At 54.6% G+C, this 23,822-nt stretch overlaps 1 long non-coding RNA gene across 1 annotated transcript; it reads left to right on the top strand.

Moving 5' to 3' along the window:
* Nucleotides 1-5,969: 5,969 nt before the first annotated feature.
* On the top strand, nt 5,970-7,514 carry LOC137444039 (uncharacterized). The gene is made up of 2 exons (XR_010988050.1): nt 5,970-6,886; nt 6,972-7,514. It is a non-coding gene; the product is annotated as an uncharacterized lncRNA (long non-coding RNA).
* Nucleotides 7,515-23,822: the final 16,308 nt, after the last annotated feature.

Genomic DNA, 23,822 nt, shown 5'->3' with positions numbered 1-23,822 from the left:
GGCAACATACGGCGGAGGCAAGAGGCGGCGAGGCAACATACGGCGGAGGCAAGAGGCGGCGAGGCAACATACGGCGGAGGCAAGAGGCGGCGAGGCAACATACGGCGGAGGCAAGAGGCGGCGAGGCAAGAGGAGCGGCGTCCGGCTGAAGAGCAGGACAGGAGAAAGGCGCCCTGGGCAATGAGACCTCCCTCTCAATTTGGCTGTGGTAACACAAGATCTTTGCCAGCACCGTTAGGGTGCCCTGGTTGGCTTTGTGCTGGGCGACCTCCCTGTAAGCAGGGCTCGGTCTTTGCTTTTGCTGTTGTAGGCGTTTTGCCACCTAGCTCCTTGGCTGCACGGAGACTGGCAACCCTGTAAGGAGGGTCCGAGCCGGCGTCTCGGCCCGTATGGGGGGAAGTGTAGCTGCCTGGACCCCAGCCCCCCCTGTAAGCAGGGGAGGGCCCTTTAAACAGTTTCTCGGCTGCTGGCGGCCTGGCCAGCGTGACGCCCTGTACTTGGGGCATGTCACAACGATTGGCATCCTGAGGCCCCTCTACCTGCATGCATCCCCGGGGGGGCCAGGTCTGACCCTCTGCTCTCCTGCTCGGGGTTAAGGATGCCTGCCCCACCAGTGGCTGCCCAGAGCTTGCTCCCTCTCTTGGGAAGGGCTGTGTGTGTGGCCCCTCTTGCCTCTGTGTGCCTGAGTCTGCTTGTCCTTTAGGTCCCTTAGAAAAGGCTGTAGCTTAGCTTAGGCTTCCCAGGAGGGAAAGAGGGGCTCTGGGCGGTTCCACGGCAGTCTCCTTGGAGGCCTCGAGTGGGGTGGGAGCTCGGCTTGCCCCTCCTTTGATTGGATGGACGCAGCGAAGCCGCTTAAGTCGTCTTGCGGCAAGGTGACCCCCCTGTAGTTCAGGGCCTGGGTCTCTGCCTTCATGGCAGCCTGTTCCCTTGGCACCCTGTCAGCTTAACAGCCCCGCACTCGGGGCCTGTGTGACGAGTTATGGAGCCTTCTGTGCCGTTCTGTCCCCTTCTGTCCCCAGCAGCAGCCCAAGGTCCCTGTAAGCAGGGCTGGGGAGGCTGCTTTTGGCAGCTAACAGGAACAAACCCTTAGAGGGTTGAGGTCAGTCCCTGGGCTCCTGAAGAGGTGGTGTTGTGCTGCAGCCAGGAGGGCCGGCCCGTAAGTGGGCGCAGGCCAGAGCCCGTGGCTCTCCGTGGGGCTTTTTGGGAGTGCCGGGCCGAGAGCGACCGCCCTGTAGGCAGGGAAGTGTGTTGCCGGTGTCCGGCGGGAGGTTCAAGGAGGGACCCCCCCTGTAATCAGGGCGGGTAGATCTGGTCCCGGCCTTTCAGAGGCATGGGGCCAGGGAGTGTGTGGGGCTTATCTTAGCGTGTTGTTCCCCCCCGCCCCACCCCGTCTTCGGGGCTGGGGCCACAGCCCCCCGGCCTTTGGCCGTGATGCCCCACTGCCTGGCTGCTGTCTTCCTGTAGCTGCGGGGCCAGGCCAAGCTCTCAGCTCCCTGGGTTTCGACCCGCCCGTAAGAGGGGTCGGGGTCCGAGTGCCTTTGCGCTCAGCTGGCAGCCTGTGTGGGGCACCTCCCCCGGCTAGCGGGGTGTGGGTCAAGATGCCCCTGAAGCGGAGAGAAGGAGCCTCCGTGGGCCTTTTGGGACCAGGGCCGCCCTGTAAGTCAGGGCCCGGTCAGTGCCCTGGCATCCCGGGCGCTTTGAAATGCCAGCGGCGGCTCCAGCCCCCTGTAAGCAGGGTCGTGCAGCCGCTCTGGCCGCTGCGTTGCATGCCCAGCTCCATTGCCCAGGGCGTCTGCTGCGGCGCCCGTCTGCGGTCCCGACCGGAAGTGTGCCGTGCGCCGCTTGGGTGAGTCGAGCGAAAGCGGGAAGACTTTGCAGAGCTGGGGGTGTCTGCGGGCGGGTAGCTGGCCGGGGGGTGCCCATGGGGAGCTGCCTGCGGGGCTGGAGGCTTCCCTCTTTCCCTCGGGCGGGGAGCAACTGGCACTTCTGAGGCCTAACTCTGTCCTCCTTCCTTGGCAGTGGCTGGCACAGAAGGAAGAAGAGGCCCGCTGCGGAGCGGCGAGGCGACACACGGCGGAGGCAAGAGGCGGCGAGGCAACACACGGCGGAGGCAAGAGGCGGCGAGGCAAGAGGAGCGGCGTCTGGCTGAAGAGCAGGACAGGAGAAAGGCGCCCTGGGCAATGAGACCTCCCTCTCAATTTGGCTGTGGTAACACAAGATCTTTGCCAGCACCGTTAGGGTGCCCTGGTTGGCTTTGTGCTGGGCGACCTCCCTGTAAGCAGGGCTCGGTCTTTGCTTTTGCTGTTGTAGGCGTTTTGCCACCTAGCTCCTTGGCTGCACGGAGACTGGCAACCCTGTAAGGAGGGTCCGAGCCGGCGTCTCGGCCCGTATGGGGGGAAGTGTAGCTGCCTGGACCCCAGCCCCCCCTGTAAGCAGGGGAGGGCCCTTTAAACAGTTTCTCGGCTGCTGGCGGCCTGGCCAGCGTGACGCCCTGTACTTGGGGCATGTCACAACGATTGGCATCCTGAGGCCCCTCTACCTGCATGCATCCCCGGGGGGGCCAGGTCTGACCCTCTGCTCTCCTGCTCGGGGTTAAGGATGCCTGCCCCACCAGTGGCTGCCCAGAGCTTGCTCCCTCTCTTGGGAAGGGCTGTGTGTGTGGCCCCTCTTGCCTCTGTGTGCCTGAGTCTGCTTGTCCTTTAGGTCCCTTAGAAAAGGCTGTAGCTTAGCTTAGGCTTCCCAGGAGGGAAAGAGGGGCTCTGGGCGGTTCCACGGCAGTCTCCTTGGAGGCCTCGAGTGGGGTGGGAGCTCGGCTTGCCCCTCCTTTGATTGGATGGACGCAGCGAAGCCGCTTAAGTCGTCTTGCGGCAAGGTGACCCCCCTGTAGTTCAGGGCCTGGGTCTCTGCCTTCATGGCAGCCTGTTCCCTTGGCACCCTGTCAGCTTAACAGCCCCGCACTCGGGGCCTGTGTGACGAGTTATGGAGCCTTCTGTGCCGTTCTGTCCCCTTCTGTCCCCAGCAGCAGCCCAAGGTCCCTGTAAGCAGGGCTGGGGAGGCTGCTTTTGGCAGCTAACAGGAACAAACCCTTAGAGGGTTGAGGTCAGTCCCTGGGCTCCTGAAGAGGTGGTGTTGTGCTGCAGCCAGGAGGGCCGGCCCGTAAGTGGGCGCAGGCCAGAGCCCGTGGCTCTCCGTGGGGCTTTTTGGGAGTGCCGGGCCGAGAGCGACCGCCCTGTAGGCAGGGAAGTGTGTTGCCGGTGTCCGGCGGGAGGTTCAAGGAGGGACCCCCCCTGTAATCAGGGCGGGTAGATCTGGTCCCGGCCTTTCAGAGGCATGGGGCCAGGGAGTGTGTGGGGCTTATCTTAGCGTGTTGTTCCCCCCCGCCCCACCCCGTCTTCGGGGCTGGGGCCACAGCCCCCCGGCCTTTGGCCGTGATGCCCCACTGCCTGGCTGCTGTCTTCCTGTAGCTGCGGGGCCAGGCCAAGCTCTCAGCTCCCTGGGTTTCGACCCGCCCGTAAGAGGGGTCGGGGTCCGAGTGCCTTTGCGCTCAGCTGGCAGCCTGTGTGGGGCACCTCCCCCGGCTAGCGGGGTGTGGGTCAAGATGCCCCTGAAGCGGAGAGAAGGAGCCTCCGTGGGCCTTTTGGGACCAGGGCCGCCCTGTAAGTCAGGGCCCGGTCAGTGCCCTGGCATCCCGGGCGCTTTGAAATGCCAGCGGCGGCTCCAGCCCCCTGTAAGCAGGGTCGTGCAGCCGCTCTGGCCGCTGCGTTGCATGCCCAGCTCCATTGCCCAGGGCGTCTGCTGCGGCGCCCGTCTGCGGTCCCGACCGGAAGTGTGCCGTGCGCCGCTTGGGTGAGTCGAGCGAAAGCGGGAAGACTTTGCAGAGCTGGGGGTGTCTGCGGGCGGGTAGCTGGCCGGGGGGTGCCCATGGGGAGCTGCCTGCGGGGCTGGAGGCTTCCCTCTTTCCCTCGGGCGGGGAGCAACTGGCACTTCTGAGGCCTAACTCTGTCCTCCTTCCTTGGCAGTGGCTGGCACAGAAGGAAGAAGAGGCCCGCTGCGGAGCGGCGAGGCGACACACGGCGGAGGCAAGAGGCGGCGAGGCAACACACGGCGGAGGCAAGAGGCGGCGAGGCAAGAGGAGCGGCGTCTGGCTGAAGAGCAGGACAGGAGAAAGGCGCCCTGGGCAATGAGACCTCCCTCTCAATTTGGCTGTGGTAACACAAGATCTTTGCCAGCACCGTTAGGGTGCCCTGGTTGGCTTTGTGCTGGGCGACCTCCCTGTAAGCAGGGCTCGGTCTTTGCTTTTGCTGTTGTAGGCGTTTTGCCACCTAGCTCCTTGGCTGCACGGAGACTGGCAACCCTGTAAGGAGGGTCCGAGCCGGCGTCTCGGCCCGTATGGGGGGAAGTGTAGCTGCCTGGACCCCAGCCCCCCCTGTAAGCAGGGGAGGGCCCTTTAAACAGTTTCTCGGCTGCTGGCGGCCTGGCCAGCGTGACGCCCTGTACTTGGGGCATGTCACAACGATTGGCATCCTGAGGCCCCTCTACCTGCATGCATCCCCGGGGGGGCCAGGTCTGACCCTCTGCTCTCCTGCTCGGGGTTAAGGATGCCTGCCCCACCAGTGGCTGCCCAGAGCTTGCTCCCTCTCTTGGGAAGGGCTGTGTGTGTGGCCCCTCTTGCCTCTGTGTGCCTGAGTCTGCTTGTCCTTTAGGTCCCTTAGAAAAGGCTGTAGCTTAGCTTAGGCTTCCCAGGAGGGAAAGAGGGGCTCTGGGCGGTTCCACGGCAGTCTCCTTGGAGGCCTCGAGTGGGGTGGGAGCTCGGCTTGCCCCTCCTTTGATTGGATGGACACAGCGAAGCCGCTTAAGTCGTCTTGCGGCAAGGTGACCCCCCTGTAGTTCAGGGCCTGGGTCTCTGCCTTCATGGCAGCCTGTTCCCTTGGCACCCTGTCAGCTTAACAGCCCCGCACTCGGGGCCTGTGTGACGAGTTATGGAGCCTTCTGTGCCGTTCTGTCCCCTTCTGTCCCCAGCAGCAGCCCAAGGTCCCTGTAAGCAGGGCTGGGGAGGCTGCTTTTGGCAGCTAACAGGAACAAACCCTTAGAGGGTTGAGGTCAGTCCCTGGGCTCCTGAAGAGGTGGTGTTGTGCTGCAGCCAGGAGGGCCGGCCCGTAAGTGGGCGCAGGCCAGAGCCCGTGGCTCTCCGTGGGGCTTTTTGGGAGTGCCGGGCCGAGAGCGACCGCCCTGTAGGCAGGGAAGTGCGTTGCCGGTGTCCGGCGGGAGGTTCAAGGAGGGACCCCCCCTGTAATCAGGGCGGGTAGATCTGGTCCCGGCCTTTCAGAGGCATGGGGCCAGGGAGTGTGTGGGGCTTATCTTAGCGTGTTGTTCCCCCCCGCCCCACCCCGTCTTCGGGGCTGGGGCCACAGCCCCCCGGCCTTTGGCCGTGATGCCCCACTGCCTGGCTGCTGTCTTCCTGTAGCTGCGGGGCCAGGCCAAGCTCTCAGCTCCCTGGGTTTCGACCCGCCCGTAAGAGGGGTCGGGGTCCGAGTGCCTTTGCGCTCAGCTGGCAGCCTGTGTGGGGCACCTCCCCCGGCTAGCGGGGTGTGGGTCAAGATGCCCCTGAAGCGGAGAGAAGGAGCCTCCGTGGGCCTTTTGGGACCAGGGCCGCCCTGTAAGTCAGGGCCCGGTCAGTGCCCTGGCATCCCGGGCGCTTTGAAATGCCAGCGGCGGCTCCAGCCCCCTGTAAGCAGGGTCGTGCAGCCGCTCTGGCCGCTGCGTTGCATGCCCAGCTCCATTGCCCAGGGCGTCTGCTGCGGCGCCCGTCTGCGGTCCCGACCGGAAGTGTGCCGTGCGCCGCTTGGGTGAGTCGAGCGAAAGCGGGAAGACTTTGCAGAGCTGGGGGTGTCTGCGGGCGGGTAGCTGGCCGGGGGGTGCCCATGGGGAGCTGCCTGCGGGGCTGGAGGCTTCCCTCTTTCCCTCGGGCGGGGAGCAACTGGCACTTCTGAGGCCTTGTTTTGTCCTTTTGGCAATCTTTGTCAAGGCAGACAGAACGTAGCACTGCTGTGTATCATCATTTCTTGTCCTGCTCCTTCAGATATTCTTCATGTGGAAAGCACTCTCAGACTATCCTTTAGTCGCCACAAGCTGTATCCAAGGCCTGCCTCAGCTGATTTTTTGCCTGTTTATGTCTCCTGGCATAATGAGCTGCAGTCCTGTTGTGCAAGAATCCCATCCTTCTTCCATGTGGATTGTCACTTGCACTAGTGCAAAATGGTTGAGGTACCACGCAGCTCTTACTGTGTCCGTTTGAAGTCCATTTTGCTTCGATTCTGGACAGCTTTTCTGTGCTCAGGGTGAACATGCCACAGGTGTAAGGGTCAATTTGTGTTCCCAGTGATCCTCTTCTTTGGGAGAGAATAATTTTTGTTCTGTTGCTCTTATGTGATGCCTCCGTGCTTTTAATGAGTTGGAAGGAAATTTTAAGTGGTATGGAAGCAGTATTCAGCAGGGACACTAAGGACCAGTTTTCAGTTAGTCCACGTGCCAGGCAATGCAGGTGAGAGGGCAGACTCAAATCAAACTCTCCAAAGCTTCTCATCATGTCTTCACATGGAGCAACTGCTCCTTCCCTTGCAGGCATCCTGGCTTGTTTCTAGGCTTAAGCATCTGTTGTGGACGTTCTTTGCACTTTTTAACCCTCCTAAACACCGGGGGGATTCTTCAGGGAACAGTTTAGCTCAATCACAGCACTTATTTGTCTGTAAAATTTTGCCAGTGCTTCTGTAATAAAAAGGTTTTTATTTCTGCTGTAGCTTGCAAGCTGGTGACCACCGTGGGAGCACCGCTCTGTTGTTCACAGAGTGTTTTTTTGTTGCAAACTTGGGACAAATGTGAGATTTAGGTGAGTTACTTTCTTTAGAAGTGTCTGCTCAGCCATCCTCTTCCTGGATCTCTTGGACAGAAGAAAGGTTTGTCTCTGTTTGCAGTGCCCTGATGAGGACTTGTGCCAACACAGGCTCAGAAAGCTGAAACCACCGAAGGGTTTAGTGGATGAGAGCAAAGCTCAGCCAGTTGCTGAAGGTGGAAACCTTACCCAGAAGGCTGTCCCCAGCTCGGGGTGATAAAAAGAAGAGGAGCGTAGCCGCTCAGCTGTCTTTCCTTCTGTGATGCCACGTGGGGGTGGTAAGGGTGCAGCAGAGGATCAGTGAGGGAGGGGTGGGGGCAGTCTCCCACTAAGGCTGCTTGCAGACCTGAATGTTTGAAATGCCAGAACGTTCTTGGAGGGGAGGGAAAGCCCTGGGAAAGTGTGAGTGTGAGATGTTCCAGCAGAGGGAAAGCGGTGCTGTTTAGCAGGAGATTGCAGGACAGTGATTTGTATGCAGCAAGGCTTTGACCTGACTCCCCCTGGATCTCTGTTATCTTGAAATGCTTCCAGAATAGAAAAGCACAGCCTGAGCAGGCCACAGAGGGTTTGAACTGGAAATAGAAATATCAACTGTGTCTCTCTCAATTAAAACTTTGTGTGTGCTTGTGGTGTGTTGTTTTTTCTTGGAATGGAAAAAGCCTGGAAGGGAGCTCAGCAAAGCTGCTCCCCAGGCAGAGGTGGAGGACCTGCCCCAGACCTGCTGTGTTGGGAGTCTGTTACAGGGGTCTGCTGTTATCTAAAGTGGGCCTGGGGGGTATGAAAAGGGAATTTGGGGGTATCTGAATGGTTCTGAGGGCCTCTGCAGGGTCCTGATGGAGACTGGGGGGAGGTGGTGGGGTTTAGGGTCAGGCATCTCTGTGGGGTTCCAGGTTTTGGGGTCTTGCAGGAGCTGGGGAGGTCTCACTCTGGGTTTTAGTGTACCTGCAGCCCTGGGAGGCCCCAGCTTCGGCTCCCCCTGCACCTAAAGGTAAGCTCGGTGCACCTCCAGGGCTTCAGATTGTGACAAAAGGGGTCTGGGGACATGTGAACGGGACTGGGGGTACCAAGGCGGTTCTGACCTCACCAAGGTGCTGGCTGGGCAGTTTGCTTTATTTTCTGACATTTTTGGGGGTGAATCAAAGGGAGTGGGGGGATTGTGGGTGGGCTGGTTCTGCCACGTGGGGCAGGGGGCTGCTGCAGCAGAGGAGCAGGTGAGTGAGGGCTGGGGGCACCCCCCTAAAGTGCTGAAAATTCTCCGAGGGGACCACACTATCTTTAAAAGTGTAAGTACTGGGGTGAGGCGAGGCGGAGCCAAACCTCTGGTTTGCAGCTGGAGAGGGAGGGCTTGGAGTGACTGGTGCGTAAGAAAGCTTTGGAAACGACCCCTGTCTGCCCTCTCTGCTTCTAAAAGGCTTTTAGCATTGGAAAATAAAAGCCACGTGGGGGCCCGGCTGCTGCCCACGCCCAGGGAGGTGCTCAATGCTGCCACCCGGTGTGTAATGGCCGGCAGTGCAGCCGTGCCGCGGCGTGTGCCGCCCCGTGGGAGCTCAATGCTGCCACCCGGTGTGTAACGGCCGGCAGTGCAGCCGTGCCGCGGCGTGTGCCGCCCCGGGGGAGCTAATTTCTGCAGCCTAACTGCGCTGAATGCTCGAAAATTCTTAGGGGAAGAGCGGAGAGCGGAGAGCTTGACTCGAGCGTAGCTATGGATCCAGCGCCTGCGCCCTAGCCCGGCTCTGCTGGCGCCACAGGGGCAGCGTCCCGGTGGTCGCTATGGATCCGGCGCCTGCGCCCTAGCCCGGCTCTGCTCGCGCCAGAGGGGCAGCGTCCCGGTGGTCGCTATGGATACGGCGCCTGCGCCCTAGCCCGGCTCTGCTCGCGCCAGGGGGGCAGCGTCCCGGTGGTCGCTATGGATACGGCGCCTGCGCCGCAGCGGGTCCGGTCCCGGTGTCGCTGCCGGCCCGGGACTCCCAGGTGTGTTCCTTCCGGCGTCTGAAGGTGGTCTGGGGCCATCGGCAGGGCTTTTGGGGGTGACGGAGGAGGTCTGGGGACACCTAAAAGGGTCTGGGGATACGTAAAGTTCTGGTGGGGCCATCTGAAAGGGTCGAGGGTCCTGGGAGACAACTGGGAGACAACTGGGAGCACTGGGAGCATGACCCAGGAATTCCCAGTACCCCCCTCAGCCCCCCATTTCCCTCCCACAGCCCTTTACAGCCTCCCAGTCCATCCCATTTTCTCCTACACCTTTCCCAGTCTGGGAGGAGACTGGTAGGGGCTGGAAGTTTCTGGGAGAGTCTGGGAGCCGTACCTGCAGCAGCTGGAGTCAGACCTGGAGCCCTGGGAGACAACTGGAAGCAGCAGGAACCCAACTGGGACAAAACTGGGAGACAGCTGTGAAAGTCCCCTCCCAGTCCCTCCCAGTCCATTCCCACTATGTCCCCTCCCTGTCCCTCCAAGTCCCCTCCCATACTGTCCCACTCCCTTCCCAGTCCCCTCCCAGTCCCTCCCTGTTTATTCCTGTCCCTCCCAGTACCTCCCAATCCCTTCTAGTCCTATCCCAGTATAGGAGACCAGTAGGGACCAGGAGGTACTGGGAGACATACCTGGACCAGGTGGAGGCATTGCTGGAGCCCTGGGAGACAACTGGAAGCAGTGGGAACCCAACTGGGAGCACTAGGGGTCCCTGGGAGGAACTGGGAGACAACTGGGAGAGCACTGGGAGTATCTCCCCATGACCCCCAGTGCCCCCCTGAGCCCCTCCAGACCACCCCAAAGTCTTTCCACAGTCTCTGAGTTCTTCCCAGTGCCATGTAGAGCCCTTCCCAGTACCTCCCAGTTAACCCTTAGACTTCCCCAGTGCCCCTCACTCCCCCCCAGTAACCTTCCCCCCCCAGATCCTTTCACAGCCTCCCAGTACCTCCCAGTACTGTCCTGAGCCCCTCCCAGTGTCTCCCAGTCCTTTCCCAGTCTGGGAGGAGGCTGGCAGGGACTGAGAGGCACTGGGAGGGACTGGGAGCCATACCTGCAGCAGCTGGAGTCAGTTCTGGAGCCCTGGGAGACAACTGGAAGCAGCAGGAACCCAACTGGGAGCACTGGGAGCACTGAGAGTATGTCCCCATAGCTCCCAGTGCCCCCCTGAGCCCCTCCAGACTGCCCCAAAGTCTCTCCGCAGTCTCTGAGTTCTTCCCAGTGCCATTCAGAGCCCTTCCCAGTACCTCCCAGTTAACCCTTATAGTTCTCCAGTGCCCCTCACTCCCCCCCAGTAACCCTCCCCCCCCAGAGTCCTTCCACAGCCTCCCAGTACCTTCTAGTACTTCCCAGTAACCCCCAGTTCCTCCTAGTACCTCCCAGTCTCACATAATCAGCCAGGTTTGAAGAGACCTCCTCAGATCTCATCAGTTCCCTCCTATGTCTGCAGCCCTATCCCCTCCTCACAATTAAACCATGGCTCCAGGTGCCACATCCAGTTCTTTTTTGGAACACCTCCAGGGATGGGGACTCCACCACCTCCCTGGGCAGCACATTCCAATGGCCAATTCCTCTTTCTGGGATGAACTTTGTCCTCACCTCCAGCCTAAACCTCCCCTGGCACAGCTTGAGACTGTGTCCTCTTGTTCTGGTACTGGGTGCCTGGGTGAACAGACCAACCCCCACCTGGCTACAACCTGCCCTCAGGTAGTTGTAGAGAGCAAGAAGGTCTCCCCTGAGCCTCCTCTTCTCCAGGCTAAGCAACCCCAGCTCCCTCAGCCTTGCCTCACAGGGCTGTGCTCCAGACCCCTCCCCAGCTTTGTTGCCCTTCTCTGGACACCTTCCAGCATCTCAACATCTTTCCTAAACTGAGGGGCCCAGGAACTGGACACAGAACTCAAGGTGTGGCCTGACCAGTGCTGAGCACAGGGCAGAATGACCTCCCTGCTCCTGCTGGCCACACTGTTCCTGATGCAGGCCAGGATGTATTTAGCCTTCTTGGCCACCTGGGCACACTGCTGGCTCATGTTCAGCTGGTGTCAACCAGCACCCTCAGGTCCCTTTCTGCCTGGTTCCTCTCCAGCTAGTCTGACCCCAGCCTGTAGCAATGCCTGGGGTTGTTGTGGTAATGTGTAGAACCTGGCACTTGGATGTGTTCAATATCATGCCCTTGGACTCTGCCTGGAGGAAAGCAGAAAGTATCTATGGAAGGTTTCAGGACAGGAAAGAACAACAGGCTGCTGACGACGGAAGAACGGTCTGATGATAAAGAAGAGCTGACTGCAGTAAACAGCCTGAAGTGCGAGACAGAAGGATGCTCGCCTCCATGCTGGAGAAGCTCAATCCCTCCCAGTCTCCTTCTCATCTTGCAGCGTGGCAGATTTCCCGGAGTGGGAAAGCAGAGCCGCGCTCTCTTTGGTCAGTGCAGTTTAGGTGGGAAGTGCTTCCACTGGCTCCATTGGTCCAGATCACCCCAGTTTGGGCTCTGTTTACTTTGGGGCCATTTGGGCCCATTTAGGATCCTCTTTGGGACTTTTTTCCCAGTTGTTCCCAGTGCCTTCCAGTTCCCTCGGAGCTCTCTCACAGTTCTCCCCAGTGCCTCCCACTTGAGCCTCCACTACCTCTTAGTCTCTACCAGTTTCCTCCCAGTTTTCTTTCAGTCTCTGACAGTTTCCTCCTCCTTCCCTCCCAGATTCCACCTCGTGCCCTCCCAGTCCCTCCCAGTTTCTTCCCAGTCGCTTCCAGTTCTCTGCCAGTCCTTTGGTGGGAGGAAACTGTTGGGACCGGGAGGGCACCGGGAGGAGGCCATTACTGTGTAGTTTGGTAATACTGACGGCTGCAGCTGGTGCTGAGCTAAACAGAATGATCACAGAAGGCTTTTGCTCTGAAGCCAGAGCTGCCTGCTGGCGGAACGAACGTTTTTCTGACAGCTCTTGGAGGAACATTTCTGTACAGGTGTTCCCCAGGGCTCCTCAGCTGCTCAGAACTCAACGTGTTGCCGTGGAGGGGAATAAAATCCATGGAAAGCTGAGCGTGAGGTGACAACGCAGGCACCGCCCCCCCAGCGTGTCACCGCCCCCCCAGCGTGGCACCGCCCCCCCAGCGTGTCACCGCCCCGCTCCAGCGTGTCACCGCCTCCCACAGCGTGGCGCCACCTCCCTCCAGCGTGGCACCGCCTCCCCCAGCGTGGCACCGCCCCCTCCAGCGTGGCACCGCCCCCTCCAGCGTGGCACCGCCCCCTCCAGCGTGGCACCGCCCCCCTCCAGCGTGGCACCGCCCCCCCAGCGTGGCACCGCCCCCCTCCAGCGTGGCACCGCCCCCCCAGCGTGGCACCGCCCCCCCCAGCGTGGCACCGCCCCCCCGCGTGGCACCGCCCCCCAGCCTGAACCCCACCCCCCAGCATGGCACCGCCCTCAACAACATGGCGCCAGATGCTTTCAGGGTTGTGGCTGGTAGAGGTTGGAGCTCTTCTGCTGTGTCCCAGGTCAGTGCCAGTCTCTGCTGCTTTGTGGGGTTTCTCTATAGCAGCCGCTGCAGCTGCGCGGGGCTTGGGGGGGTGGCCACCGGCGGGGCAGCGCGGGGATTTTGGGGGGGGGGGCGTGTCCGGGCTTGGCCGGTGGGGCTCTGCGTGGATGGCAGCTGCTGCCTCAACCGTACCCAGAGGCCCCGGGGGAGCTCAATGCTGCCACCCTGTGTGTAATGGCCGGCAGTGCAGCCGTGCCGCGGCGTATAGCGCCCCGTGGGAGATCAGTGCTCAACCCTGTGTGTAATGGCCGCCAGGGCAGCCGTCCCGCGGCGTGTGCCGCCCCGGGGGAGCTAATTTCTGCAGCCTAACTGCGCTGAATGCTCGAAAATTCTTAGGGGAAGAGCGGAGGGCTTGACTCGAGCGTCGCTATGGATCCGGCGCCTGCGCCCTAGCCCGGCTCTGCTCGCGCCAGGGGGGCAGCGTCCCGGTGGTCGCTATGGATACGGCGCCTGCGCCGCAGCGGGTCCGGTCCCGGTGTCGCTGCCGGCCCGGGACTCCCAGGTGTGTTCCTTCCGGCGTCTGAAGGTGGTCTGGGGCCATCGGCAGGGCTTTTGGGGGTGACGGAGGAGGTCTGGGGACACCTAAAAGGGTCTGGGGATATGTAAAGTTCTCGTGGAGCCATCTGAAAGGGTCAAGGGTCGTGGAGAGGCAGCTGGGCACCTCCGACGGACCCTTTGGGAGGTCTCTGCAGGCTGCCGTGGGAGCTGGGGGTGTCTCGGGGTGGGTTTGGGTTTGGGTTTGTGCTGCAAACAGCGTTGATAATGACTTAGAGAAAGACACACAAGAGACTCAGTAAGTCTCTTGTATCGTGCTTCTATTCTGGCGCCTGACACAGGTAGGATCATTTCAAAAGAGCTGTGTGTCTTCAGAGAGGTTTGGGCAAACTTTTACACAAAAAGTTATCTGTCTATAATGACAGAGGTCCAGATGCTGCCTATCTATACAAAGCTTATCTATCTAAAAGAGCAGAAGTACACATATCATGCAGGTGTCCTTCATCGTATACAAAAGAGCATCTTGTCCAAGACTAACAGAAGTGAATCACTGACAAATCCTGTTATTCCTTCTCTATCCAAAGGCTGTCTGCCAGCCCCTCTCCCCCTCCCTGCGTCCCAGCATTTCAGCTAACAAGCGGAAAATTCTTATCAACTCTGTGGTTCTGTTAATGAGACTTTTCTGTTCATCAGTTCCCCCCTTTCTCACAGCCAACAGTATATTCCTATACTATATTTTCTTAAGGCAGACTTTGGACCCAGGCTTTCTGAGCTATCTTTCCCATGCTGACACTTGTGGAAGTTACTCTCAGATGCAGTCACCCAGTCTGATGCCCCCCAAGTCCAATTCATTGAGGCTTCCCCAAATAAAGGGGTCCTCATTTGGCCTCGAGGAAGTTCAGTGCATATCCAACAGTTAGAGAGATTAGTTTGCAAAGCCAATTCTTGCCTAACGTGTAAGTACATATTGCCTTCCCATCCCTCAATTTCCTTGCTGTGCTGCAAAGATTTTGAGAGGAATTTCTAGGTATTAACTACAGCCAGGGCAATCCTTCAAGTGCCCTAGGAATGCAGTGAAAACCTTTTGGGAATTGTTCCTGCTCTGGTACTCCTCAAGCTATGAGGAGCTCTTCAGGGCAGCTCCAAGGTTAGGTTTGGATTCTCCTGGTGTCTCACACAGAACGAGTCTCACGATTCCAGTGGTCTAATTTCATAGCTGCATTTTCTTCTCTCTGCCTAGGTGACAGGACGACCTCACTAATGAAGAGAGATAGCCTGAGCTCTGCAGGAACCTTGAACCCAAGCAGCCAGTGCCTTCTGTGAGTACAAGCTGTCCTTGTTCAACGTGGAGGTAGTTGAGAGCTGAAGCCAGACCACACCTTAATTCCCTTAGCTTCCTCTTCTGCAGATTAAACAGTCCCAGTTCCTTCAGCCACTCCTCATAAGGCTTGTTATCCAGACCCCTCACCAGCTTTGTGGCCCTTCTCTGGACTCACTCTCTCACAAGGGGTGTCCTGGGGAACACCACTTGTGCCCGGCCGGCCACCGGCTGGGTTTAACTCTGTTCCCCACCGCTCTTGGGGCCCAGCCATCCATCCTGTTCTGCTGTCCAGCAGTCCCTTTGAAAAAAAATCCATCTGAAAAAAGAAGTAGCAGAGAAGGAAAGTTGAAGCTGCAAAGACTGCAGTCCCCTCAATTCTGGTGGTACCCTCTGTGAGATCCTAAGCCACCTGAACTGAGCCGGTCAGGCAGCCAAGCTAGTGCAGCAGTGTCTTCTGGAGAGTTGATAGGAGCCAGTTCTGTGGGGTTTGTTGAAGTGAGTGGCCAGTCGTTCTACATGAACAATTGTCTTAGTGCTAGCAAGCAGGAGGCTCTGAAGTGTGGTACTTTGAGAGCTCCATTCATACTTGCCCTTCAGGAGGAGCCAGCTCTTTCATTGAAGGATCTTCCTGAGCTGTCCAAGTGTGGTGGGTTTGGAAGGGTAAGGCTGAGAAGCCTCCTCCCTTCCCCCTTGTAAAGTAAAAGGAAAAAAAAATTGAAGGGAAAGGAAAAAAAAACTCGCAAGCTGAATTAGCAAAGCAGTGGAGCTATATTTACAAAGCAAATGTAGGATTTGCAGGGGGATATTTACAAATTTACAATATCTACAATATATACAAAGATATACAACAGAGTAACACAGAAATGAGAGTAAACCCCTCGGCAGAGAGGGGGGGTTCCCCACCTCCTCTTTCCCCTCTTTCCCCCCTTTCCCCAGATTAGGTTAGAAGAGAGAGAGAGCGAAAGAAAGAAGTTAAAAGCAGTTTTGTGTTAATTGGAAAGGAGTTAATACAGGCCTTATCAGTTTTTTTCTCAAGGCCGGAGCCTTGGCAGAAAGCCCAGCACAGGGACAGAGAGCAGCCGCACCGTGGAAAGGCGGAAGCAAGACTGATAGAAAAGTCGTGCAAATGTCCACTTCACTCCCAGTTCAGAGGGTGCTTCCTCCCACTTTACCAATGAAATAGTTTAGACTATTCCTTCCGTTTACCAACTTCCGTCCACCATATCCCCTTTCTTAAGGGGGCAACGTCAACCGGCCACAGTCCACCCCTTCTAAACAATTTCATTGGCTGTTCATACTGTCCATCCAATCCAAAACTATATTTACAGTTCGTGAGTAAAGTTCATAGTCCATTCCGGCTATGCTCAGATGTAGATGATTCAAAAGTCCAAGAAAATCAGAAAATGAGAAAAATGGAAAACAGTTCATTTCTTCACTGATGAAGCGAAGAAAAGGGAAACAGGGATTCTCAGGGTCTCTTAGTTGACTCAGAGCTCTCAGGGATCTCAGGGTTCGTGCACCGTAGATTCCTCGTTGGTTCTTCCTCTGGACGCAATGTAGCTGTACAACAGTTCGAAATTAACCTCTTTCAGCTAAAGTTAAATTTCTTTGTGGAATGCACTGAATTTCACCATTCTCTTGCATTACCCAATAAGTGTGACCCGGACCTTCAGCTGAAACCACCCCTCGGACAGGTTTAGCCTCTCCTGAGGGTGAAAATACCCAGACAGTTTTACCTAACAGATTCTTTTCTCTAACAACAGGAACTCTATCACCTTCTACTTTCCGTAGCAAATCTGAATGTGCAGGTCCAGCTCGGTTCACTGAACCTCTACTATTTACCAGCCAGGTTGCTTGTGCTAAATGTTTTTCCCAGTTTTTCAAAGATCCACCTCCCATGGCTTTGAGAGTGGTCTTCAACAAACCGTTGTAGCGTTCAATCTTCCCTGAAGCTGGTGCATAGTAGGGAATGTGGAATATCCACTCAATACCGTGCTCTTTTGCCCAGCTCTTTACAAGGTTGTTCTTGAAATGAGTTCCGTTGTCTGACTCGATCCTCTCTGGAGTTCCGTGTCTCCACAGGATCTGTCTCTCCAGACCGAGAATGGTGTTGCGTGCAGTTGCATGTGGAACTGGATAAGTTTCCAACCACCCAGTGTTTGCCTCTACCATAGTAAGCACGTATTGCTTACCAGAACGAGAACGTGGTAGAGTGATGTAGTCAACCTGCCAAGCTTCACCATACTTGTACTTGGACCATCTGTCACCATACCACAAGGGCTTAAGTCGTTTTGCCTGCTTAATAGCAGCACAAATGTCACAGTCATGGATGACTTGTGTGATAGCATCCATGGAGATGTCTATGGATCTGTCACGAGCCCATTGGTATGTTGCATCTCTGCCTTGATGTCCTGACGAATCGTGAGCCCACCGAGCTAAGAATATCTCACCTCGGTGTTTCCAGTCGAGATCAAGATTAGAGTCCATGTCTACTTGAGAAACTCTTGCAGCTAGAGCTGCCTGATGGTTGTGTTGCTGTTTCCCAGTAGCTTTGCTCTTAGGAATGTGAACATCGATGTGTCTCACTTTCACTGGAATTCTCTCGATTCGATCAGCAATGTCCTGCCACAGGTTGGCTGCCCAAATGGGTTTTCCTTTTCTCTGCCAACCACTCTTCTTCCAGTTCTTTAGCCAACCCCATAGAGCATTGGCTACCATCCATGAGTCGGTGTAGAGATAAAGCTTTGGCCATCTCTCACGTTCAGCTACGTCGAGAGCTAGCTGGACAGCTTTTACCTCTGCGAACTGACTGGATTCTCCTTCTCCATCTTTCGCCTCTGCAACTCGGCGTGTTGGACTCCACACTGCAGACTTCCACCTTCGCTTGTTTCCAACAAGACGACAGGAACCGTCTGTGAACAAAGCATATTTCTTTTCATCATCAGAAAGGTCATTGTAAGGAGGAGCTTCCTCAGCACGAGTTACTTTCTCCTCTGGAGGTTTGGCACAGTTGATGCCTTCAGGCCAACTTGAGATCACCTCCACTAGACCAGGTCTTTCAAGATTTCCCATTCGAGCTCTCTGTGTTATCAGAGCCATCCACTTGGACCAGGTTGAGTCTATGGCATGATGTGGTGTGGATCCTTTGCCTTTGAACATCCAATTCAAAACTGGTAATCTGGGAGCTAAGAGAAGTTGTGATTCAGTTCCAATCACTTCAGAAGATGCTTTTACTCCTTCATAGGCAGCTAAGATTTCTTTCTCTGTTGGAGTGTAGTTAGCCTCTGAACCTCTGTAACCTCGACTCCAGAAACCAAGAGGTCGTCCACGTGTCTCACCTGGAGCTTTTTGCCACAAGCACCAGGTTGGACCATTGTCACTTGCAGCCGTGTACAAAATGTTCTTAATGTCTGGACCATCTCGGACAGGTCCCAGACCCATTGCTTGAATCACCTCTTGCTTTATCTGGTCAAAGGCTGCTTGCTGTTCAGGTCCCCAGTGGAAATGGTTTCTCTTTCGAGTCACATCATACAGAGGTTTCACAATCTGACTGTATCCAGGAATGTGCAGTCTCCAAAATCCCACTACCCCAAGAAACGTAGGGTCTCTTGCTTGTTTGTGGGACTTGCCATGGTAGAGACTCTATTTACCACATCCACTGGAATGTGTCGGCGTCCATCCTGCCACCGCACTCCCAGAAACTGAATCTCTGTGGTAGGTCCTTTCACCTTGTCTCGCTTGATGGCAAAACCTGCATTCAGAAGAATGTCAATGATTTTGTTACCTTTCTCGAAGACTTCCTCAGCAGTTTTACCCCAGACGATGATATCATCGATGAACTGGATGTGTTCTGGAGCACCGCCTTTCTCCAGAGCATCGTGGATCACTGCATGACAGATGCTTGAGCTGTGGATCCAGCCCATTGGCAGCCTGTTGAAAGTGTACTGGATTCCTCTCCAGGTGAAAGCAAACTGAGGCCTGCATTCCTCTGCTATGGGAATAGAGAAAAATGCATTAGCAATGTCTATGGTAGCATACCATTTGGCCTCTTTGGATTCCAGCTGATACTGCAGTTCCATCATGTCTGGTACTGCTGCACTCATAGGTGGTGTCACTTCATTTAGGGCTCGGTAGTCTACCGTCAGACGCCAGTCTCCATTCTGCTTCCGCACAGGCCACACTGGACTGTTGAAAGGTGAATGAGTTTTGCTGACGACTTTCTGACTCTCCAACTGACGAATCAGATTCTGAATGGGCAACAAAGAGTCACGGTTGGTTCTGTATTGTCTGTGATGCACAGTCTGAGAAGCAACCGGCAATTTAATGTCCTGTATCTTATGTTGTCCCACAACTGCAGATTCATCAGAAAGCTCAGGTCTGGCAGACAGCTTCAATTTTTGTCCATCAATTTCTATTGAAGCTACTCCGAAAGCCCATTTGTAACCTCTAGGGTCTTTGAAACGCCCTTCTCTCAGAAAATCAATTCCCAAAATACAAGGTGCATCAGGTCCGGTCACAACTGTATGCTTCCTCCATTGTTTACCAGTTAAACTTATATTAACCTCTACCTTACTTAACTCTTGAGATCCACCAGTGACTCCCAGAATAGTTATAGACTCTGATCCCTGATAATTTGATGGTATTATGGTGCACTGAGCTCCTGTGTCAACCAAGGCCCTGTACTTCTGAAATTGTGAAGTGCCAGGCCACTGGATGTACACATCCCAATAGATTCTATTATCTCTGTTATCCCTCTCCTCCCCCTGGCGGGAGGCAGGGCACCCCTAGTTATGGGGAACATGTGCACATGTGCATTGCACATATTGTGCAGGGTTATAACTTTGCATGTTATGACTGGAGCCACTGTTGGAGCCATAAGAGTCGTTCTGGGGAACTGTAGAAGTAACAGCTACCCTTCTGGTATTGCTACCTCGGGTTCTGCCACTTTGCAATTCCCTCAGTCTCCTGAAAAGATTAGAAGTTGGTTGGCCATCCCAGCGGTTCATGTTCTCACCAAACTGATCACGCAGAGTTATCCAAATAGTTCTACGTGATTGTCTTGGTGGTCTGTTTTGGAATGACCTGTTTTGGAATGTCCTGTTTTGGAATGACCTCCTTGGAGGACGTGTATTCCTCACAGATGAAACTTGTACCCACCTGGAGGGAGAATTGAAATTATCCTTCTGTGCCAATTGGTATATGGAATCTTTTAGATCCTTCATGCAATTTTCAATTTTTCCAGACAGAGTTTCAATGGCTGAAACCAAAGAACCACGTGTCATGCTATCCTCCAATTGTCTCATTTGATCACTGAATTGGCCAACCGTAGGAGAAGCTCCACCATAACTTCTTGACACAATTCTGCTTGCCAGAATGTTTGCATAATTGGAAGGAGCAAGTTTAATGATCTTTTTAGCAAGACCAATACCCACAGGAATGTCATCAGGATTCAGAGTTTCATGTTCACCATAGAGTAGCTCTCTAACAGCAAATTCTCTCAAGCGCTTAATTCCCTCATCTATGGTAGTCCAGGGTTTAGGATTCCAGGGAAGATCATCTCGGGAAGGGTATCTCAGGGCAACCGCTATTAAGAGGCGTATCCACAGATTAACCTTACCGAGAGCTTCGCCTAGATGTCTATCTATTCCATTGTCCCTTGAGAGAGTTCCTAACTGAGCTGCTGACTTGTCTCCAACTGTTAGAGCTGAAGCACCTGTATCATAACACCTACTAAGCCAAGCTAGAACTGGCTCCTTATCTGCCCTGGTGAAATCTTTACGGACATTTCTCAATTCCTCCCGTGGCGAAGAACAGTCTGTAATATCATCTTGATCTTCATCTCCCTGAATTCTTTGCCCATAAAATCCTGCTGTCATTCTCCTAAGGATCTCTTTAAGCTGAGAACCACCTTTGCCAGCTGCTTTCCTAGCTTCATCTCTATCCTGCTTTGATCTCACTAGGTTAGCTAGATCTTTAAAACAAACCTTCTCTTCCTCCTGAGCAGGATCTTTTAGAGTAGAGGGCCCCTCACCAGGATCAGTCTCCACCTCTTCTTCTCCATCTTGGGCCTTTCCACTTCTAGTCTTTAAAGGAGCCATCTTGACTGGAGCTGTGTTTGCATTTACAGCCACCTTAATGGAAGCTGACAGGTCCTGAGATAAATCAGCTGCTGGGGCAGTGACTTCCGGTCCCACCGAGGGAGTGGGTGGAAGTGACGTTGCTCCGTTAATGGCCGACGGAGAAGAAGAAGAAGGAGAAGGAGTAGGTGCCATGTTGATATCAGCCGATGCCCTTGGCTGCTTGCTAGAATCAGCAAAGTCATTTAGAGCTGCCTTACCAATTAACTTTTTAGCCTTCTTTTTAACTGACACGGGTTCTCCACAGTCCTCATCACTAGATGACTCTGGGACTGATCGAGAGCCACGGCGTTTTCTTTTTGATCTAGTTTTAATAACAAAACACGCCCTGGACACCTTTTTCTCTCGCCATAAGGAATACAGAGAAAACACATTAGTTATCACCAGCAGCAGAATTATACACATCACATAAATCACTTTTGGATCCCAGGCATCACCTAAAGTTACTGTCTCCTCAGGCGGAATCTTAAAACCCTTTATCTCAATTGGGAGAGTGGTGGAGGTAACATTCCTGTATCTCACTGGCCATAATAAATTAATACATTTTCCATACCATAGTTTAACTCTATACCTAACCCACATATAAATTGTCCGCACCAAATATTTACCCAGGTAATCCAAAATCAAACCCAAACAATACCTGTAAACCAGAGCCCCAAAAATTGAAAAGAATAATCGCTCCACAAACCACAATACCTTCATGTTTGCTAATTCAGCTGGAAAACACTAAATCAATCAAATAATAAATTAAACTAATTATCTGCCGCACGTTGGGTACGCCAATAAAAAAAATGTGGTGGGTTTGGAAGGGTAAGGCTGAGAAGCCTCCTCCCTTCCCCCTTGTAAAGTAAAAGGAAAAAAAAATTGAAGGGAAAGGAAAAAAAAACTCGCAAGCTGAATTAGCAAAGCAGTGGAGCTATATTTACAAAGCAAATGTAGGATTTGCAGGGGGATATTTACAAATTTACAATATCTACAATATATACAAAGATATACAACAGAGTAACACAGAAATGAGAGTAAACCCCTCGGCAGAGAGGGGGGGTTCCCCACCTCCTCTTTCCCCCCTTTCCCCAGATTAGGTTAGAAGAGAGAGAGAGCGAAAGAAAGAAGTTAAAAGCAGTTTTGTGTTAATTGGAAAGGAGTTAATACAGGCCTTATCAGTTTTTTTCTCAAGGCCGGAGCCTTGGCAGAAAGCCCAGCACAGGGACAGAGAGCAGCCACACCGTGGAAAGGCGGAAGCAAGACTGATAGAAAAGTCGTGCAAATGTCCACTTCACTCCCAGTTCAGAGGGTGCTTCCTCCCACTTTACCAATGAAATAGTTTAGACTATTCCTTCCGTTTACCAACTTCCGTCCACCATATCCCCTTTCTTAAGGGGGCAACGTCAACCGGCCACACCAAGTACAATTTCTGTTGACACTTTTCAGCTCTTACATCCAGGTTGCTGACAGAGGATGTTGGGTTTGTGGACCCTGGCAGCGACAGTTTTCCAAAGAGGAGCTCTAAGGCCAGCTGCAAGGTTAGGTTTGGATTCTCCTGGGGTGCCTGTGCTTGAAAGCCCCCCAGAGGCCGTGCAGAGTGGTGCTCGCAGTAGCTCTGTGCAAGTCTGCCATGGGCTCAGGAGGCCAGTATCTAGAGAGAGGGAGAGGGAAGGACAGAGACACTTCTAAGACAGTTTTAAAGAAATAATTATGAGAAGAGGCAAATTAATTCTGGGGACTCATGTGATATATCTGTTTAAGAGAAAAAAAAATGAAGGCGGTTTCTGACCATAACCAGGCTGACAAAGCACAGTAATGTGGTTTCCTATGGGATTCAACTCCTCCTGCATTGCACAGGACACTTCAACAGCTGTCCTGACATGCTATAAGTAATGAACTTAATCCACCCTGTGCGAGCAATGGGGCAAAAGATTACAAAATCCATGTATGCAGTTGAGATGTGTTACGTTGGGACGCCCAGGATACAGCTCATCAAGCTCTCCTAGTGTTTAGACGCAAGATGGAAGAAGGAAGGGGGAAGACAGAGCAGAAGGTCTATTTAAATATGAAACTCCTAGGCTGAAAGAAAAGAAAAACATTTTAAAGAGCACTCAGTGAGACTCTGTCACCAGCATAGCTAATCACAGAATCACTGAGTGTTAGGGGTTGGAAGGGACCCCAAAATAGCATCCGGTCCAACCCCTGTGCCAGTGCAGGATCACCTGGGGCAGGTTTTGAATGTCTCCAGAGACTCCACTAACTCTCTGGGCAGCCTGCTCCAGGGCTCTGGCACACACAGTGAAAAGGTTTTCCCTTCTGTTCCTGTGGAACTTCCTCCTTTTATTCGTCGGACACAGCGAAGCCGCTGGGTCGTGTTGCTGCGGCAAGGTGACCACCCTGTAGTTCAGGGCCTGGGTCTGTGCCTTCATGGCAGCCTGTTCCCTTGGCACCCTGTCAGCTTAACAGCCCTGTACTCGGGGTCTGTGTGACGAGTTGTGGAGCCCTCCATCCCCCTTCTGTCCCCAGCAGCAGCCCAAGGTCCCTGTAAGCAGGGCTGGGGAGGCTGCTTTAGGCAGCTAACAGGAACCAACCTTGCCTGGCCCTTAGGGGGCTGAGGTCAGTCCCTGGGCTCCTGAAGAGGTGGTGTTGCGCTGCTGCCAGGAGGGCCGGCCCGTAGATGGGGCACGGGCCAGAGCCTGTGGCTCTCTGTGGGGCTTTTTGGGGGTGCTGCTGAGGCCTCACTCTGTCCTGTTGGCATCCTTTGTCAGGGTAGCCAGATCCTAGGCCCGATGTCTATCGTTAGCTCAATCGCAGAATTTCCTCGTCTGCTGTTCCTGTCCGTAAATTTTTGCCAGTGCTTCTGTAATAAAAAGGTTTTTATTTCTCCTGTAACTTGCAAGCTGGTGACCTCCTTAGGAGCACCACTGTGTTGTTCACAAAGTTCTTTGCTGTTGCAAAGCTGGGAGAAGTGTGAGGTTCAGCTGATGAAGTTTCTCTCTTTAGGAGTGTCTGCTCACACTTGTGCCGACACATCCTCGGGAAGCTGAAACCACCAAAGGGTTTAATGGGTTTGAGACAAAATTCACCCAACTCCTTCTGCGGTGGTGTACGGGAAAGAGTCGGTAGGGGAAGCCGCAGGACAGCCTGCAGCAAAGCTCAGGACTTGTTCCCTCGCCTCTGCCTTCTGCACGTCTCCTCGTCGGCCGCCTGTAAGCGAGACGCTTCACCAGCTGGCTTGTTTGAATTCAGCAAAGTTATGGCATGGAAGTTATCTGGTAGGAGTCGTTGCTAAACAGATGTAGTTGAAGCTTTGTATCTTCCGTTCTCTCTACTAGTTACTCTAATCTTGCCCTGTTGGTTTAGCCCATCAGTTTTCATGTTCTCTTCATCTATTAGTAGCAGAAGAAAGGGCCCCTTGATTCCAGTATTTCTTGCTGTAGTTCAGAGGTAGAGTTGGAGTTGGCTTTCCCTCTGACCTTTTATACTTTTACTTTGTGTTAAGTGG

The sequence above is a fragment of the Melanerpes formicivorus genome, unplaced genomic scaffold, assembly GCF_026170545.1.
Source record: "Melanerpes formicivorus ecotype bairdi unplaced genomic scaffold, bMelFor1.0.p_v2 SCAF_10, whole genome shotgun sequence".
Lineage (NCBI taxonomy): Eukaryota > Metazoa > Chordata > Aves > Piciformes > Picidae > Melanerpes > Melanerpes formicivorus.
This window is presented reverse-complemented; position numbering and strand designations above follow the sequence as displayed.